The 20,181-nt window shown below is 38.0% G+C and overlaps 1 protein-coding gene and 1 non-coding gene across 2 annotated transcripts in view; one reads left to right on the forward strand and one right to left on the reverse strand.

Annotated features, from left to right (window-relative positions):
* The window catches only part of Rassf8 (Ras association domain family member 8), a 121,340-nt gene that overhangs the window by 9,027 nt on the left and 92,132 nt on the right, over nucleotides 1–20,181 (forward strand). The window lies entirely within an intron of this gene.
* Nucleotides 12,694–12,767, reverse strand: Trnat-ugu (transfer RNA threonine (anticodon UGU)). The gene has a single exon. It is a non-coding gene; the product is annotated as a tRNA-Thr (tRNA).

The raw sequence follows: 20,181 nt of genomic DNA on the forward strand, positions 1-20,181 counted from the left end.
CTTAGCATAAATAGCCTTTACAGTGTTCAGGTACTATCTCTATTTTTTCTAGTGTTTTGAACACGAAGGGGTGTTGTATTTTGTCAAACGCTTTTTCTGCATCATTAATGGTGACTTTTGAAGAGCAGGAATTTTAATTTTTGAGAAATTCCAACTTATGAATTTGTTCCTTTATAGATTGCATGTCTAGTATGACTTTAAGAAATCTTTGCCTGACCCAAGGTCAGAAAGATTTTCTCTTGTATTCTAGAGTTTTTATAGTTTTAGTTCTTAGATTTAGGTCTATGATCTATTTTGTGTTAATTTTTATATGAGATCAGTTGTGAATTACAGTTCATTTTCCTCATATGAAAATTCAATCATTCCAACAGTGTTAAAAAGAGTATTTTTTCCTCCACTGAATTACCCTTACCCCTTTGTCTCAAAGGGGTTATTTCACTGTATTCTGTCTTTGAAAATCTCAGTCTAGATCCCCCTTTCATTTTCATTTTTCCAGGCTTAGCCATCTCTTTCCCTGTTGTATTTTATCAAGAAACACCATAGGGTTTGTATTGGAAAGAGTGCCCTTGTCTCAAAGGGGTAAGGATGTCTCTTGCATCCTTTTTTATTTTATCAGTTGGCATTCATAGCTGGATAACACAAACTAAGTGGAAAACATCTAAATTCAATTCTTGATAATGTGCTTTTGTCATATTTAATAAAATTTCTAGTTTCCTTCCTGTAGCCTTTATAGAAGTCTTCCTACTTCTAAAGAAACCTTCCAAATATTCCTTCTCTCTCACTTCATTTCCCTTCTTGTTATTTGCTCTATTATCACAATGCCTATGCTCTTTGCCACTTTAATTTCAAGTGCTCTTTGTTATTTACTGTTAATGATTGTTATTTCACTGTATTCTGTCTTTGAAAATCTCAGTCTAGATCCCCCTTTCATTTTCATTTTTCCAGGCTTAGCCATCTCTTTCCCTGTTGTATTTTATCAAGAAACACCATAGGGTTTGTATTGGAAAGAGTGCCCTTGTAAATTAAAAGCCTGGCTGTGCCTGGATAGCTTTGGAGTAGTTATGAAACATACTGAGCACCAAGTTCATGATCTTTAAATTAGGCTACTTATTCATTACTCTGTTGTTTTGAAGTACACATTTATATGTGTCCTATGTGGAAACGAATGTGCATCAGGTGACTTAGTGGAGAGTTGGTGCCTTTCCCCTCACCCGACTCCAGAGAGCTCCATCTGCTCTTTCTTTCTGAACCGGGAGTTCAGACAGGCCTCAGGGCTCTTTGGGAAAGACAAGTTCTAAACCCTCTACGGCCTGTCCAGTTTGGTGGTTCTCCGGAGTACCAGGGTTAGCGCATCATCTCTTTAGGTCAGCCAGAGTGGGAGAAGAGGGTTTGTTTCTTGATGCAAAAGATCCTTCTCATCCCGCACACTCTGGAGTTTGCATCTGTAAGGTCTTTCCCCATCAGCATTCTTTTCTCTCTACGAAATTCCACTCTGACCTTTCTTGGCACCATGCTTTCAGCCTGGGAACAGTATTCTCAAGTCTCCCTCGAGTCTCCAGTTCCTTCTAGTTGTCTGTACTCTCTGCCAGCTTCTTACAGGAATTATCTGTGTTAGTTGCTTCTATTAGGTCACCTGCATACCCACTCTGCAACTAGGTATCATTTCTTAGAAACATTTAGAACCACACACATCAATATCTTACCTGCCACAATCAATAGAAACTTTGCATTTCCTAATGTATCCAAAGTGTTTTGCAACACATTGCCACTCTGGGCTTACTTCTTCTGGCTTGAAACATCTCTTCCACAGCACCTCTCTTATGTGTTCATTCTTCCCCAACTGCATTCCCTTCTATGCATGGCTATGTAGCAGAGAAAAAACACAAAGCTCTTCTATCCATGGAGAGCTTATTCTACTAGGGGTGTTGATAAATAAGCAAGTAATTTCTCTTTATTTATATGATGAAAAATGCTTTGGAGAAAAAAATATATATAGCAAGGAGGGGAATAGAAAACACTGGGAGTGGGTGAAGTGTTACTTGATATTGGGTAGACTGGAAGTCCTCACTAATGTAAGCACATTTGAGTAGAGACCTTAATGAAGTGAGGGAGCCTGCTCTCTAACTATCTGCTGGAAGAACACTCCAGAGTGAGGACATCATGAACATAAAGGCCCTGGAGCAGGGGCTTATAGGTGTGTCCATGTCACAACAACCAGAGGACAAGACTGCAGGAGAGTGAGGGGCAATGACTGGACATCAGGCAAAGAGGATGTGACAGGGACAGGGGACTATACTAGGGCCTTATTAACTGTGACAAGAATCTTCATTTTTACTCTAAGTGAGAGGACAGCTGAGTGTCTTGAACAGAGAAATGAAGAAAACAGAGAGCAGCGTGGGGTGGTAGTCAAAAGAGTCTGGAGCCTGGAATTATCTGGGTTCAAATCCTAGTCCCGTACTCTGTGACCATGGATTAATTCCATAACTTCTCCGTGTCTCATCAGTAACATGGGAATAGTAATGGTACCTATCTCATTGTCATTGTGGGATTAGTAATATAAAAATGCTATTTATTATTAACTGAAATTATGCAAAGGCTTGTGCTGCTGCCATATGGAAAGTTGCTTGCCTTTGGAAAGTAAGGTTAAAAGCAGAAAGACCAACTGGAAGATGAATGTGGTAATCCATCCAGGGATGGCTCAGATAGTGTCCAGGTGGAAGGCAAGGACTAGGGTCCTTCCTGGTTACATTTTGGAAGGGGAGCTACCTTGTATGTTTTGAGAATTAGTTCTGCTTTTCTTTTTATCTCTGATCTTTCTAAGTCGTCTTTGCTGCCTCCTCGTCTCTTTCTTGACCAGGGATTCTCCAGTGGGTGGGTACCATTTGGAAATACATGAGGGCAGTGTTTGGTTATTGCTGAGACTGTGGTGTGGATATTTCTGGTCAGAGGCTGGGCCCAGGATGCTCAGCATTGTGTATGGTAAAGACATCATTCACAATTTGCCAATAACATCCTGATTGAAAAATGTTGTTTTAAACCTTCTTGCAACCTGTCACCCCCTCAACTCTTCACCCCAGACCCTGATTTCTTAACCCGTGTTCTCTATATGGGCCACAAGGGGCCTACGGGCGTCCTGATATTTTTTTCTCAGTGTCTGTTTGTGTGCCTTTCTTTTCCTTTCCCTTATTCCACCCTTCCCTTCTCTCTTTCCTTGTGAGAGGTCTTGCAGAATTCATCAAGTTCTGAAAGGGGTTCATGTCCTAAGAATGTAAGAATTCTGCTGTTTGTTGTTTCATCCACTTTCATTGATCTACTGTGTGTGTGTATGTGCAGATGTGTGCAGTAATGAATTTCCAAATCCATGTTCCTTCAGTGCACTGCACTCTAGTTCCACCCCTGCTGATGAACCACATGTCATTTCCTTAGGATTAGCATGTCACAACTTCTTCCTTATTTCCTGCCTGGGTTTGTGGCACCATCATTCATCTTATTCCTAATCTTGCTTTCCTGTGCCACCTCACCTTGACTCATCCATCCTTCTGATCTTACCTTCAGGACAGCTGAGGAAGTTTTCCCTGCCTCCCATCATTCTTTACCCTAATTCATCATCTCTCATTTAGTCCGCTGCCTCTTGACTGCTCTCCTCATTCTGAGACTCAGCCTCCATGTGTAGCCTTGAGCTCTTGAGTACAGAACTCATGTCAGCCCTGTCAGTGCCTGCAGGGTTGAATAGAGACTGATACACACAGGACCTCTGACATCTGACTGTGGTCTGCTGCAGGTGCCGTCCTACCTCTTGCTTGTTGGTCCTCCCACCCCTTACTGTTCTCATGTGTGCAGCTACATTAATAAGACATCTTGTACATTGATGCCAAAATGTATGAGCTTGTTGTCTGGTCATACACAAAAGATGGTTTCACCTCTCCTTTGCCTACCAAAATACCCAGTAGTCCTAAAGCTAGTGGAACTATCCCTCCCTCCTGAAGGAGGCACTCATTCCCATAGGAGCCTGTCTTGCCTTCTTTCTATACCATAAGCCTCACTCTTATTCTTTGCCCTGTAATTTTAGAAGCTCTCACTTAAAACAGGTGAGCTTCTGAGAGGACTCTTAAACTCATTTGTTCACAAGTTCAAAGTGAGTAAGATGGCTTTAAGCTTGCAGTCCCCTGATGCAGTTCAAGGAGTGTAAGTTGGATCTTTGAAGCTTTATAACCAATTTTGCCCTTGCTACTAAATGTTCTGTGGGGCATCTTTTTCTAAAGTGGAGAAACTTTGTCTACATTAAAGATCTCTTGATGCCAGGGGCACCTTCATGATTTCTCTGGGGCCCTGGGGAGCCCCTCAGTAGCTCTTGATGTCTATGTTCACCCCTCACCTCTTGAATTACAAGAACCTTGGTGGGATCAACCCTGCTGTGCTCATTCTTTCTGTTCTCAGACAATGTCCTGGCCTCCTGAACTAACACTGGGCCACGTTCCACCTTTGGTCTTGATCATTCTGTTTCACATTCAGAATGGAAAGACTTCTGAAGCTCTGTCTTCTGCCTTCTAGCTCATCATTCCTGCCTGTGTTTCATTCTTGGCCCTTCAGGGTTCTTTCCAGTCTTCATTCTGTTTCCAAAGAAAGAAAAGGAGAGAGGGAGAAAAGAAGGAGAAAAAGAAAAGAGAAACAAAGAGAGCTTTTTTTTTTTTTTACCACTCAGCTATTTTTATTAGCTCTCTTTTTTGTTTCTGTCATAATCGTCATAATCCTATCTGACAATGCAAAATCATAGTACAAAAGGTACCACGATTTTGCCCTTTGTGAGATACAACATTAATAATGTTTGTGAAACACTTCAAACTATATCTTAAATACAACAGACCCACACTTCCACAGACTAACAAGCATGAAGGCACCCACCCAGGTTGACTATTCCGTGTTTGGCTCTAGGGATGGTATCTGTTCCTGCCTGTGCATTTGGATTTGAAAGTTCAAGAGGGAGGATTCCAGATTGTTTTATGTTACCTTCCCTGCCTGACTGTGGTTCTTCTTAAAAGCAGCATTCATATTTAATTATCCACCACTGTAAACTCATTAATGCCAGGCAGTGTCTGATTCTCACTGGATTCTGAAGGCTTGGCATAGCCAGTTGTTGAGTGAATTCAGTGTTTGGTCTAGTATTTATACCCTCAAACAGAGCCACACTTAACTGACTGGAAGCATTTAGCTATGCAGACTAAACAAGAAGTTTGGAACGTTACTGCCTAAAACACTCAAGTTTCATGGACCACTAAGGTGATACTGAAATTTGGATTGGTAGGAATGGAGGTTTTACTTGGTTCCTGAAAACCCTTCAATGATTATTAAGTACCCAATCATGTTCAGAAAACTGATAAAATGTTCTGTGGGGATGGAGGTGCAGTGATGTGGTCTGATTTACGGGAAGCTTTTTACTGAGCAATGATGGTATGGTAAGTACATAAATAATTACATAGTTATGGTTTGGATATGAGGTGTCCCCCAAAAGCTTACATGTGAGACCATGTAAGAAGGTTCAGAGGAGAAATGACTGGGATGAAATAGTCTTAATTTAGTCAGTGAATTAATCCCCTGATTGGGATTAACTGAGTGGTAACTGAAGTGCTAGGGTATGACTGGAGGAGGTGGGAATTGGGGCATGACTTTGGGGTATGTATTTGTATCTGGCAAGTAGAGACCCCTCTCTCTGCTTCCTGATCAAAATGTGAGCTGCTTCCCTCAGCCACACTCTTCTGCCGTGATGTCTTGCCTTACCTTGAGCCCCAAGGAATGAAACCAGCTGTCTATGGATAGAGACCTCTGAAACCTCTGAGCCCTTAAATAAACTTTTCCTCCTCTACAATTGTGCTGGTCAGGGCATTTAGTCACAGCAGCAGAAAAGCTGACTAAAACAGCTATAATGTGTAATATAAACATATAAGGCAGTGTAAGAGGAGAGAGTGGCTAAAACAACTTAAAGGATAGGAGTATTCATTACAGCAATACTTATAATAGTAAACACTGAAACAAATGATAGATATCAGGACATTGTTAAGGAAGTGTGTAAGCACCAGATGGACTCTTCTATAGCTATTAAAAGTACTTATGAAGAATTTTTTTATTCCTTTTCATTATACATGATAGTAGAATGTATTTTGACATATCATACATACATGAAGTATGACTTCCCATTCTTGTGGTTGTTACACTGGTTGTGTATTCATATAGAACTAGAAAAGTTACGTGTTATTTCATTCTGCTGTGTTCCCCATTCCCACCCCACTTCCTTCCCCCTATTCCCCCATCTAATCCAGTGAATCTCCACTCCCCCACCCCTGCCTTTTGTTAATCAGCATCCACATATCAGAGAGAATGTTTGGCCTTTGGTTTTTTGGGGATTATCTTATTCCATTTAGCATGATAGTCTACAGTTCGATCCTTTTACTGGCAAAGTGCATGATTTCATCCTTCTTTATGACTAATTTTGCATTGTGTATATGTCCCACATTTTCTTTATCCATTCATCTATTGAAAGTCACCTAGGTTGGTTCCATAGCTTAGCTATTGTGAATTGAGCTGCTATGAACATTGATGTGGCTGTTACTATACTATTCTGATTATAAGTCCTTTGGTTATATGCTGAGGAGTGGGATAACTGGGTCAAATGGAGGAATCTCCATGCTGCTTTCCAGAGTAGTTACACCCATTTGCAGTCACCTTGCAGTCCCAGCAACAATGTGTAAGTGTACCTTTCTCCCCACATCTCACCACCATTTATTGTACTTGTATTCTTTTTCAAAAAAAATAGTTTAGTTGTCAGTGGACCTTTATTTTATTTATTTATGTGTATGCAGTGCTGAGAATTGAACCCAGAGCCTCACATATGTTAAGCAAGTGCTCTATCACTGAGCTACAACCCCAGCTCTGTACTTGTATTCTTGATAATTGCCATTCTGACTGGGGTGAAATGAAATCTCAATGTAGCTTTAATTTGTATGTCTCTAGTTGCTAGTGAAGTTGAACATTTTTCATATATTTGTTGACCATTTGTATTTCTTTTATGAAGAATTCTTTACAATAATTTTGGTAAATGTTTTTGCTTTTATGTTAGGTGAAATATCAGAATGCAAAATTGCACATACAATATGATCATAATTATTTTTGTTTTTTAAAAAGTCATACCAAAAGGGAAAAAAATACCAGAATGAAAATACACTAAAATATTAATATCATTTTTTACTTCAAGTATGATATATGTACGTGTGTGTATCTATACTAGTGTGTGTACATACACACATATGTGAAAATACACATACCATTGATTTTTACACCCTGAAAATAGCCAGGCAGCAAGTGCCAGATCAAGAAACAGGGTGTTTTCTGCATACTCTAGGCCTTCGTGACCCCAACCTCTAGTGGCATTCCATAGTTTTGACTGTTTTTGTTTCTTATATAAATGAAATCTTACCACATGTACTCTTTTGTGTCTAATTTCCCACATTCAAGGTTATGGGATTCATCCATATTGTGTATAGTGGTAGATTGTTCATTTTCACTTGTTGTGGATGACTTTTAGTCTTACTCTTTCATCTTTTTATGTTTTCCAAAATTTTCTATAATGAGCATGTTGTTTATAATCATAAAAAGAAAGCATCTGTGGGTCTTTTAGGTGGGGTTGTTTTGGTTTTTTTATTTTTATTTTATTTTTTTATTTTTTTGATGCTGGGGATTGAACCAAGAACCTCATGAATGCTAATTACGTGATTTACCACTGAACTACACCCAAGCCCAGCATTTGTTTTTTTAAAAAAAGCAACTTTTTGTGTTCAAATGCTTGGATAGGTGCAGTTGACCAATTTGACTGGACTATGGAACATAAGAAGGAGAATTCAGAAAATAAGTTGGGGCTATACTGAAATAGGTGTGGTACAGCTCAGTGTGAATTCAAGGTCAGGAGAACCACATTCTATCTGTTTTGTCATTTAGTAATCATGAGACTTTGGATACATCCTTTAATCTCTTTGATCCTCAGTTTGCTCATCCATGGGTCAACCCAGTATAGTGGTATCTTCTTTATGAACTGATCATGAGGATTAACTTGAAGTAATGAGTTTGTCAGATAATTTTGCTAGACAGATCTGAACTGCATTTTATAATTAGAGTTGGAGATATGGCTGATCAGGAAGGTAACCTGCTCTGGTCTGAAGGTTTGTGTCCCCTCACAATTCCTGTATTGAAATCCTAACTCCCAAGTTAATGGTATTAGGAATGGGGCCTTTGGGACGTGATTAGGTCATGATGGCAGAGCCCTCATGAAGGAGATTAATGCTAGTATAAAAGTAGCTAGTTCTTTCTACCATGTGAGAACACAGCAAAAAGTGCCAGAAAGTGGACTTCACCAGATGTGGAATTGATCATAAATTTTCCAACCTCCAAATGGGGGAAATGCAACTTTCTTTTGTTTATAAGCTACTTCAGTTGATAATATTTTGTTATAGCAGCCCAAATGGACTAACATAACCCATATCCATTTGGCACAAATTTCTCTATGAAGTGAGGGATGCTGGAAGTGAAAGCAGGTAGCTTCAAGATTGGAGTTTAAGCAACACAGAGAAGCTTTGAAGTAAGCAGCCCCAAGTGCTCAGTTAGCTTGAGGGTTTAAGGGAATGTGAAGGGAACAGCAGTGTGAGGGCCCAGCTGAGGTTAGTATCATTGTAAATGTAGTATATAATTTCCCACCCCCCCCAGAATATTTGTTTATTATGTTTTGTTCAGGCTAATATTAACCCCTTTTTTCCTAATCATATAGTGTGGGAGGTGGTAACAGAAAGAAAAGGGAAGGAGGTGAGAAATGCCACCCTGGCAGATCTACTTGGGAGAGTGCTCTGTTTGAAGGAAGCCTCTGATATAAAATATGAGCCTGGTAGAAGACGACAGTGATTTGGAATGCCTTCTTCCAGAGGTATTTACCTAAAAGTGAGAGCTAAGATTTTAGTCTAGCCCACAAAATCTATAAAACAGGGAACTTTTACTATTTTAATATGTTTTCTTAACAACACTATACTGGAAGCCACTGAATAGTACTCTAAGCCAAGTTAATTCTAAAGTAGTCTCAGAATGAACTTTGGATATAAAATCTGAGTAAGTAGAAAACCTAATTTCTCTCAGTACAGTTTTAACTATTTTACATAGTTAAAACTTCCAATTGAATGAAATTAAATGGACCAGCTCGGAACCTGTTCATCAGTGATAGCATTATCTCTATGGGAAAATAGACTGCAATGAGTACTGCTGGAGATGCACCCAGAACTTGACTGCTTCTTCAAAGCATAATGAGGGGTGAACCTGTAGCCCTGACCCAGTGTGGTATGTTAGCTCTTTGGAGTTTATTTATTTATTTATTTTTATTTGTCCTAAGTAGTTATATATGACAGTAAAATGCACTCTGACACATCATACATAATGGGTATAACTTCTCATTCTTCTGGTTGTACATGATGTAGAGTTACACAGATCATGTAATCATATATGCACATAGGGTAATGATGTCTGATTCATTCTATCATTCTTATCCACATACTCCCTCCCCTCCTTTCACTCCCCTCTGTGTAGTACAAAGCACCTCTATTCTCCCCCCACCCCTTATTGTGAATTAGCATCCACATATCAGAGAACACATTCAGGTTAGGTTAGCTCTTTATAGACAGTTGATGTTGGTGGATTGGGCAGTACCTCTACTCACTGTTGATTTGTTCTGACACTAGTTATCTATTGAGTGTTTCTGAACTGGATATGCAAAGAAAAAGGACTAACCTTTTCTTCCCGATATTTTGATAGAACGAAGGGCCAGGCAGGCATTTAAACAAATCATCTTGGGAGTATGATAATGGATACAGTGGAGACGTGGGTTCTGTGGATGGGGTTGAAAGTGAATACTAATGTAAAGGTGACCTTAATCTGTCTAAGGAAATAGATAGTGTTTAAGAGGAAAGTTCATTCTTGAGCTTGAACTCGATTTTTTGTAAGGACTCCTCCAGACAAGTAGAACAGGCATAAGTAACAGAGTACAAGAGAGAACATGGTTGTGGAGAGCTATAGGTAGTCCTGGTATCATTAAATCCATATGCAGTAAAATGAAATTAAACCCCTATCTCTCACCCTGTACAAAACTCAACTCAAAGTGGATCAAGGATCTAGGAATTAGATCTGAGACCCCTCACCAAATAGAAGAAAAGGTAGGCCCGAATCTCCATCACATTGACTTAGGACCAGACTTCCTTAACAAGACCCCCATAGCACAAGAAATAAAAGCAAGAGTCAATAAATGGGGTAGATTCAAACTAAAAAAATTTTTCTCAGTACAGAAAACAATCAATAATGTGAAAAGAGAGCCTACAGAGTGGGAGAAAATCTTTTCCACATGCACTTCAGACAGAGCACTCATCTCCAAAGTTTATAAAAAACTTAAAAAACTTTACACCCAAAATACAAAGAATCCAATCAATAAATGGGCTAAGGAACTGGGCAGACACTTTACAAAGAAGATATACAGGTGATCAATAAACATATGAAAAAGTGATCAGCAACCCTAGTAATTAGAGAAATGCAAATTAAAGCCACCCTAAGATTTCATCTAACTCCAATTAGAATGACTGTTATCAAGAACACAAGCAATAATTAGTGTTGGCGTGGATGTGGGGAAAAAGGCACACTCATACATTGCTGGTATAGTTGCAAATTGGTGCAGCCACTTTGGAAAGCAGTATGGAGATTCCTCAGAAAACTTGGAATGGACCCATCATTTGACCCAGCTATCCCACTCCTCAGTTTATACCTAAAGGACTTAAAATCAGCATACTACAGTGATGCAGCCACATCAATGTTCATAGCAGCTCATTTCACAATAACTAGATTGTGGAACCAACCTAGATGCCCTTCAATTGATGAATGGATAAAGAAACTGTGGTATATATACACAATGGAATACTATTCAGCCATGAAGGATGATAAAATTGTGGCATTTGCTGGTAAATGAATGAAGTTGGAAAATATCATGCTAAGTGAAATAGGCCAAGCCCAAAACCCAAAGGCTGAATGTTTTCTCTGATAAGTGCATGACAACATATAAAGGGGGATGGTGGGGGGAAGAGAAGAATGAAGGAACTTTGGATGGTGTAGAGGAAAATGGGGTGGGAGGGGGTGGGGGACAGAAAGATAGTAGAATGAAACAGATAGTATTACCCTATGTATATGTATGATTACATGAGTGGTGTGAATCTACATTGTGTACAACCATAGAAATGAAAAGTTGTACCCATTTGTGTACAATGAATCAAAATGCAGTCTGTAAAAATAAAAAAGATTTAAATAAAAATAAATAAATAAATGAAGAACAACAACAACAAAAAAGTTAGATGTGCCCAGTGGGCTGGGGGAGTGGTAGAAGCTGAGATGAGAAATAATTTTCCATCTCCTGTTGTAAAGGACATCACTCTGTTCTAAAAATTGTTTAGTTTTTATTGATAGCAGGATTGGTTATGAGAATCACAGGTTTTTGTTTTGTTTTCATGTCTTTGTTTTGAATTAAGTTGTCTATTTGTTCAGATTTTACTTTAAGAAATGTTGTAATTGCTTTAGAATTAATTTGGCTTTAGAGTATTGTCTGGCTTCTTCTTGTAGAGTGTCTTGAGACCACCTTGTTTATATTTGCTCCACAAAAATTCAGGGAGTACATGTTCTGTAGAAGGAAATACACTAGTAGTGGTTGGTGTAACAAAGATAAGACTGGCTTCTGCTCTAAGAGGCTTACTGTCTAGCAAAGCAAATGCTGAACTTTAAAAGCCCTGGACTAGGGGTTTATCTCAGTGTGGAGCATGTGCTTGGCATGGAGTTTAATTTCCAGCATCAAATAATTAAATAAATGCAACAGGAAAGAGGAAGGACTTGTTACTAATAACTACAGGAAGCAGAGAAAGCTATTTGGAAGACAGTATACACTAATCAAGTACCAAAGGACCAAAAGAAATACAACTGGTGGACAATGGTATAAATGTGGGCAAGAGGGCCGGGAATGTAGTTCAGTGGTGGAGTACTTGCCTCACATATACAAGGAAGGCCCTGGGTTCATCCACAGCAACACACACACACACACACACACACACACACACACACACACTGGGCAAGAGGTAATAGGAAAGCTGGAAAGAGACCATTCATAACCTGAAGCCACAGTGGAGGCTGTCCAAGAGCAGGAACATGGAAGTGCAGTACATTTGGGAGGTAGCACAGTGTCTGCAGTCCCTCAGTGTGGGATGTCCCATTAGGCATAGAGAGAAATGGGGCTGATAATGTGACTTGGACCAGGTATGGAGAATCTTACATGCTGCTTTTGAAGATGTGGGCTTTATTCCAAGGCAGTAAGCTTTATGAACAAGTCTTCTATTAATTTTTCTTCCTTGACCCAGGTTGTCTGCTGTGTTCAGAACCAACCCGGTGTGTTACAACTAATTTTGATACATGTGAACCTGATCTTTCACACAAGAAAGTTGTGATTTGGGTCTAGAATTTTAGGATGGTTCCCTAGTCAACAGTTTATCCCTCAGTGTTAGTTCTACTCACCTAAGTCTTTTTCAGAGCACTAATTTTTCAGCCACTTTTATGTTCATATCGAATTTTATTTATTTATTTATTTTTTTGTGGTACTGGGGATTGAACCCAGGGCCTTGTGCTTACAAGGCAAGCACTCTACCAACTGAGCTATATCCCCAACCCTCTAATTTTATTTTTAATAGTTATTAGAATTAATCAGATCTGGCAATTTATAGTTAGGAAAATAAACTCAAAAATCCTTAGTGAATAGGCAAGGATCATTCAGTAGGGAATATTTGAGATGAGATTAGAAGCAACATCTTTGTGACAGGGTCCTTCTATTACATCATTACAATGTAGCCTTCCATTTGACTTACTACCAATGAATGTATCCACCATGTTCTTATGACTTCTGTGAGATGTTTTCATGGATTCATTCCTGTTGTGCAGTGGCTTAAGGGTTTTGAAATAGCTGAGATCATGGGTTAAAGCTGAAACCATTGCAAAGAACACTAACCAGCTTGTGTGGGAGTTTGCCCATAACTCTCTTGTAATTTATCTTTCCTCTATTTCAGGAACAGCATGACTTCTTAGTAAAATCAGATCTCTTTCATACAACTGACCTTTTGTTGTTGTTATTGTTGTTGTTTGGAAAAATCAATCCAAATCATTGCAATTTATATTTTTGCTCTTGTACATTTAGCAGATATTTTCCACCTTTCAGATATTCAGTAAGCTAACAAGTTATATGTATACTAATTTAGTGAATTTAGTTGGCATTATGACTTGCCAACTTACATGCACAAATTAAAATATTTGTAAGGAAAAAATTGAGAATCTTTTTTTTTCAAATATATGCTTTGATTTTGCCAAAATAACAAATCTAGCCTTCTGAAAATCATCATTGAGAACAACTAGGCTGTGAAGCAATTGATGGGGCAAAGATACTAGGTTTTATAACTAAGGATTACTGATATCAAATAACTGTGGAATTTCCATAAAGACATGGTGGTATCGATACCGAGACTCTTGGGAGGTCATTGCACCATATTTTTTTCAGAAGAACAATCACTGAAGAATGGAAATGGAAAATCACATGGTTAGTGGTAGAATGGGGCACTAGAGCTTGTAATATTCCTCATCTGCTCCCTGTTGCTGAACTACAGCTTGGCCCTTCTATTTACTTGCTTATGTGTACTGAGCGATTCATTTGCATTATATTAATAATGATAAGTTTCAGGTCTCAAAGTTATGATGACTCTCTTCTAACACTGTTTTTAGAATAAAATAGAATCTAGGTGGATATGCAGATGCTTCTGAGCTTCAGATCCAGAGAACCAATCTGGAGCAGTTTCATTCTAAGATCAAATAAAGTTGTTTTTAAGCTCCTAAATGACTAGGACTAAGCACAGATATGATACCCTTGTGTCAGACAGGCCAACATCATCTGTTTACAAATTAAAGTATCTGCAGTGGTGGACGCAGAACCTCCACATTGTCTTACTCCTGTATTTAGTAATTCTTACTTAATGTTTGTTAATTATATGTGTATCACATTTTATTATGCCAATGCTGAGATTGTTTAATTACTTTAATAACAAGTATCGCTTATCACATTTCCAGTTCAGAGTGTTTTAGATTTTAAAAGCATATATGTGTGCATGTATACTTGTGTGAATGGGGAGGAGTTTCAGAAGCAACAGAATGAAGGCCTTTAAAGCAGACACATGTAGGTAAAACTAACATCTAGGAAAGAGGTAGAGTAACAAGACCAACACACTTCTATTCCACAGTGTAAATTCAGGAAGGTTTTAATAATATTGCACATGATTATGGTACTTGATGGTTTAATCATTTGTACATTTTTTTTTCCATGATTTGGTTGTCAACAGCAAGCCTGTGAGAATGGTAGGCTAAACATCACTCATAGTCCCCATGCAGAGCTAAGTTACATAAAGTTTGTATATTCTGTGAAATAACAGGGATCCAAACCATGATCTCACAGTACATTTGGACATACCCAAATCTTGGGTGTCCTTTGGGGAGATAGTAGGTAGATGATGATATCTGTGAAGAAAGCTTAAAGCTGGTCCAGGTTACCTGCTCTCTCACTGCCTCATATATAAGCCAGTTTTGGATATACATTGCTGGACATACAGATGATTTTTAGATAAACATTCACTAGCAAGTAGCACAAAATGGTACAGTTGGTTTGTAAACTTGATCTCTGTTTTTAGGTGTTCTGACACATCTTTCAAGAAACATTTACTCAGGGAAGACATGATAGCATGACACAGGCAAGATTCTTGGACTTCTGGTTGCCATCAAGGGAACTTAACTCTGTTCATACAAGGGTGGGAGGGCCTCTAAAACATTTTAGCAAGCCCACAGATTCAATCCTTTACTTCCACCAGTGTGAGCCCAGTTCTAACATTCATTATGCTGATTAACAAGCTCATCAGATAAAATCCATTCAGAAGACCATGAACAAAATGTCCTAAAAGGATTTGAAGTAACCACTTCTGGTGTTTAGGTTTCCTGATCAGAGTTCTTTTATCTCCATGCTGGAAAGTGTGCTCCTGGTAACATCAGAATTATGGCCTAACCTAAAAACATCACAGAATACTACAGGTTAGAATAGCTCCAAAGTAAATTAAGATATTGCAATACATTCATGTTGACTTAGGTAAGAAGGCTACATTATTGTTTGTGTATTCTCTTTAATAGAGAAGTGTGTTTGTTAACAGGCACATTAAATGTGCGTAGAATGATCTTAATAAAAAGTGGGAAGTCAGTTTGTTGTGATGTTATTTATGTCCATGTTAATTCAGCATACAGAGCATATTTGTACTTTATCTGTTTAGTGCATATTTACACATGGATCAACCTCATATAACCTAAAGCCTGATTAAATTTTAGGTCTAGTTCATCTATTCTAAAAGGAAATGAGGGCTAAAAATTTAAAGCTTTCTGTAACTGAGGTAAGGCTAAGATTTTAACACCCCATTCATCCTTTAAAATGTTTTAAGCAAGCTACAGCCTGGTTAATGCCTTGTGTAGATATTTACACATTCAGACATAGTAGATGTGGTTTGGTGGTTAAATATAGATTTTTTTAATAGATTGGAATATTCAAGCCTATGAATTAAAGGTGACACTGTGACACAAACACACACACACACAAATTTCTGAATTTTAATTTAAATCTAACCAGCATGTGGCTATTTTCCATTCTATCCTCAGATATGTAATACATTGAACTTTCCACTCTGCTTTCTCATGTTTCATTCTCTACCTAAGATGGTTTAAGTTATTTCAAAACTTTTGTGAACTAAAGTGCTTCTTTACAAGCTTGGTTACTTCTTGTTATTTCTCTTGTGAGTATCTTGTTGGCATTCCTTTTTTTCTTCTCCTGTGGAGAATATTTTCCTTTGGTATCTGTCCATTTTATAACTTAATATGTTGAATTTTAAATTTTAAAAGTAAAGGAGTAGCTTTTCTAGCATGCTTTGAACTAATTAACTGACCTGTTTCTTTCTGGTTAGACTTCAACTTCCAGTTGAATTTATTGAACAGTTTTATACTGGAACAGGATAGTGATTGCTTTAAAAAAAATTCTCAGTTACTCATTTAAAAATATCCTGTATACTTCTTAGGAATTATTTTTATGTTTTGTGACTGAGATCCATGGTGATCTCACCTCTTTTTATTTATATAGCATTTAGTATTCACTTTACTATTTATTTGGATAAAGTCAGTTTACCTTGAATTGCCAACTTTACATATTTGCTGTAGTTACCATAGATTATACATGACAAAAATAAGTATCCAAAGTCCAAAAAATTCTTTCAATAAAAAGTGATATTTTTCAATTAAAACAGGTTAAGTGATAAGAAATAGATCGTCGTTTAATTAGCAGTTTTTCCTTGTTGGTAACAGAATAATTGTGTCTTAGAATTAATGGTGCCTCATAAGCAACAAAATAATGTTTTTGCCAAACTAAGTTTTAAGATGCAGAAACTGTTTATTAGAACTCTTAGGGAGCTAGGACTTTATTCAGCATGGGAGGTACTTATTAAATATATTCTAGTAGATTGTGATATTCAAATGTGCACATGAACTGTAATGAAAAAAATTTAAACAGGGTCATGAAGGGATCAGTATAAGCTGGTCATTCTGGTGGCATTATTTATGAGGCCCCTGGTCTCTCTGCCTCCAACCTGGGAGACCAGAGGGTGGTGGGCACAATAATAAAGAGTGAGAATATAGAAACCTTAATGAAAAGATTTCATTTTGGCAATTGAGAAGATATTTGGGCCAGCGATTAGGGAATTAGAATAGGTTGAATCGATAGCTAACAGGGATACCAGGTCCTAGAGAAACAGATTTCGCAGTTAGTACCTCACACCGTTTAACCATATCCCATTGAGAGAGTAGACAAGAAAAAGGTCTTATGTTCTGTTCTACATGGAGATTACCTAGAAGGCAGTTAGAAATAAAGACCAAAAACTCAAAGGGAGCTTGGACTGGAAATATTGATAGGCCCAATCATTCTTCTAGTCATTTTTTGGACATGATCTGTCTATAGACTGGACGCATGTTGTAGAAGTTAAAGACTGAAGTAGGTAAGCTTGTCTGTAGCAAGCAGGGTAAGAAGAAAATCAAATGGCCAAAATCTCTAGCAGCTCCAGACAAGGACAGAGGCCAAAAGGAAAAAATGAGATTGATGTCCTTCCTGGAAACAAAGGGGGAAAAAAGAGCCTCAAGATCAGAGAGATGTCGGCAATATTAAAGGCAAAGAGGAAATCATGCTGGATGAGGATTTGACTCTCTGAAATCACAACATTGGTGTGAACTTCCCAGGGATAGTGAGGTTAAGCCTTGAGTTGAGAAGTGTGAGGAATTAGAGACTTATTTTTTAAAAATAATAATAGTAATTCTATTTTAACATCTGAGTGCTTGTGGTGTGCCAGGTTCTTTACCTTTATTCATTTAAATCTCACAACTATCTCAGAAGGTCTTTTATTAATCCCCCCATTTTATCTCTGCAAAAAACAAGGCACAGAATTGTCTGTCCAAGCGTGCAATGATAGAGCTAGCATTCTAACCCAGGGGCAGCTCCAGCACCACTGGTCTTAACTACCATGTCCTGTGCAGGGAGGTTGACTGCGGGAGTGATGGCGCGCACAGTGCCTTGAAGGACTTTCACCAGTCTGGTGCAGGAGGTAGATCTACAACACAGCTGTGCCTCTGTTGTTAAGGAGCATTAGGGGGAGGCAGAGACCAGGTTTTGGTTTTGAGGGAAGGAGGAGTTAGGAAAGTTCTTTTGGAAAAGGTGACCTTTAAGAAATTCAGTGGTAGAGTTCAAGGTGGTGGTTTAAAAAATTTAGGTAATTAGAAACTGGATTCCATCCTTAGGTCTGCTGCTTTCTTTTTCTAAGTACCTTCTCCCATGATTAAAAACCATTTGAAGCAAATATAAGGTGTTGTTCAGTCTCTAGTGGGTTTATCTTAACAAGGTACTTACCCACAAATGAGAACTTTTCCTTCTTCTTGTTTGGCTAGGTGGGTCAAATTATGAGTATTATGCTGTAATACTCATAATTATATATTTTCTTTAGAGAAGGAAAACCAAAGATCCCTTACATAGTCTATTTTAAGAAAAAAGTACATACATATGCATGACAAAATGGTCATTATCTTCAGTTTAAAAAAACATTTCATTTAGAAAGTAAATGCAGTAACTATTATAATAGCTTTTTGCTTGGGGTGGAAAGTACCTTCCCCCTTTATCATTTTTGTGCTTTCATCAGAAGTACCTTGTGAAATATCACCCAAATGGGGAAAATATGGAAATCAGCAAAGGAGTCTGGGAAATCATGCAGGTTCCTTATAAGTGACCCTTCTAAATCACAGATGCCCTCTCTCCATCAGGTAAAGTTTTGTGGTGTAGTTGAATTTATTATTTCTTCTTTATGAAATAAAATTTTATCACATGTTCTTTGATAGCAAGGAAATTATAATCTTTAACTCTATATAACTTCCATAAAACATTTATTTATTGACTTATTGAATTATTTGTGTGGTACTGGGGATTGAACCCAGAGCCTTGTGCATGTGAGGCAAGCACTCTACCAACTGAGCTGTATCCCCAACCCCAAAGCAAACGTTTTTTATCACATTGAATCACTATTGGGTTTTTCTTCCAGTTTTGCTGACTTCCTAGTAAGAACAGTGAGTAGATATGAGGCATGTAGGATTTTATACAAGCATGGAATATAATTTGTTCTAATTCAGTCCCCAGTACTTCCCCTTTCCCTCCCATTTGCTTTTCCCCTATTCCCTTCCCTCTACTCTACTGACCTTTCTGCATTTACTTATATATATATATATATATATTTTAATGAGTGTCTTGTGAATGTACATGATGGTGAGATTCACTATAATGTATTCTTATGTGAACATAGGAAAGTTAGGTCAGATTCATTCCACTGTCTTTCCCTGTCCCATTCCTCTTCCCTTTTCTTCATTCCCCTTTGTCTGCACCACTGATAGATGTTTTGTTTTGTTTTGTTTATACTGTGAATTTAACTCAGGTGCGTTTGACTACTAAGCCATATCCCCCACTTTTTACTTTTTATTTTGAGACAGGGTCTCCCTAAGTTGCTGAGGATGACTTTGAACTTGGGGATCCTCCTGCCTCAACTACCCACCCCTCACAAGTACTCCACTGATCTTTCTTCTATTCTTTTGTTTTTAGTCTTCTCTCCCCTTATTTTTGATTTGCTGCTTCATATCTGAGAAAACATTCAACCTTTGACTTTTTGAGACTGACTTATTTGACTTGGAATGATAGTCTCCTATTCCATACATTTACTGGCAAATGCCATAAAGTTCTTCTTTATGGCCAAGTGATACTCCATTGTGTACATATACCTTATTTTCTTTATTTATTTATCTGTTGAAGGGCACCTAGGTTGGTTCTGTAGCTTAGCTGTTGTGAATTGAGCTGCTGTAAACATTGATATGGCTGTGACACTGTAGTGTGCTGATTTTAAATCCCTTGGGTATAAACCGGGGCGTGGCTCAATTCCTAGTTTTTAAAGGAATTTCCATACTGCTTTCTAGAGTGGTTGCATCAGTTACGCACTCCTACCAGCAATGTGTGTGTCCTTTTTCCCCACATCCTCCTCACCAACATTTATTGTTACTTGTATTCTTAATAATTGCCATTCTGACTGGAGTGATATGAAATCTCAGTGTAGTTTTAATTTGTATTTTTCTAATTGCTAGAGACATTGAACATTTTTTCATATATTTGTTGACCATTTGTATTTATTCTTTTGAAAAGAGTCTGTTTAGTTCCTTTGTGCACTATCAATTGGGTTATTTGGGGGTTTTTTTGGTGTTAAGTTTTTTGAGTTCTTTGTATATTACTGCCCTATCTGAGGTACAGGTGACAAAGATTCTCTCATTCTGTTGGCGCTCTCTTCATGCTTTTGATTATTTCCTTTGCTGTGTATAAGCTTTTTAGTTTGATGCCATTCCATTTATTGATTTCTGATTTTATTTCTTGTGCTTTAGGAGTCTTGT

Source organism: Sciurus carolinensis, chromosome 4 (assembly GCF_902686445.1).
Source record: "Sciurus carolinensis chromosome 4, mSciCar1.2, whole genome shotgun sequence".
NCBI lineage: Eukaryota > Metazoa > Chordata > Mammalia > Rodentia > Sciuridae > Sciurus > Sciurus carolinensis.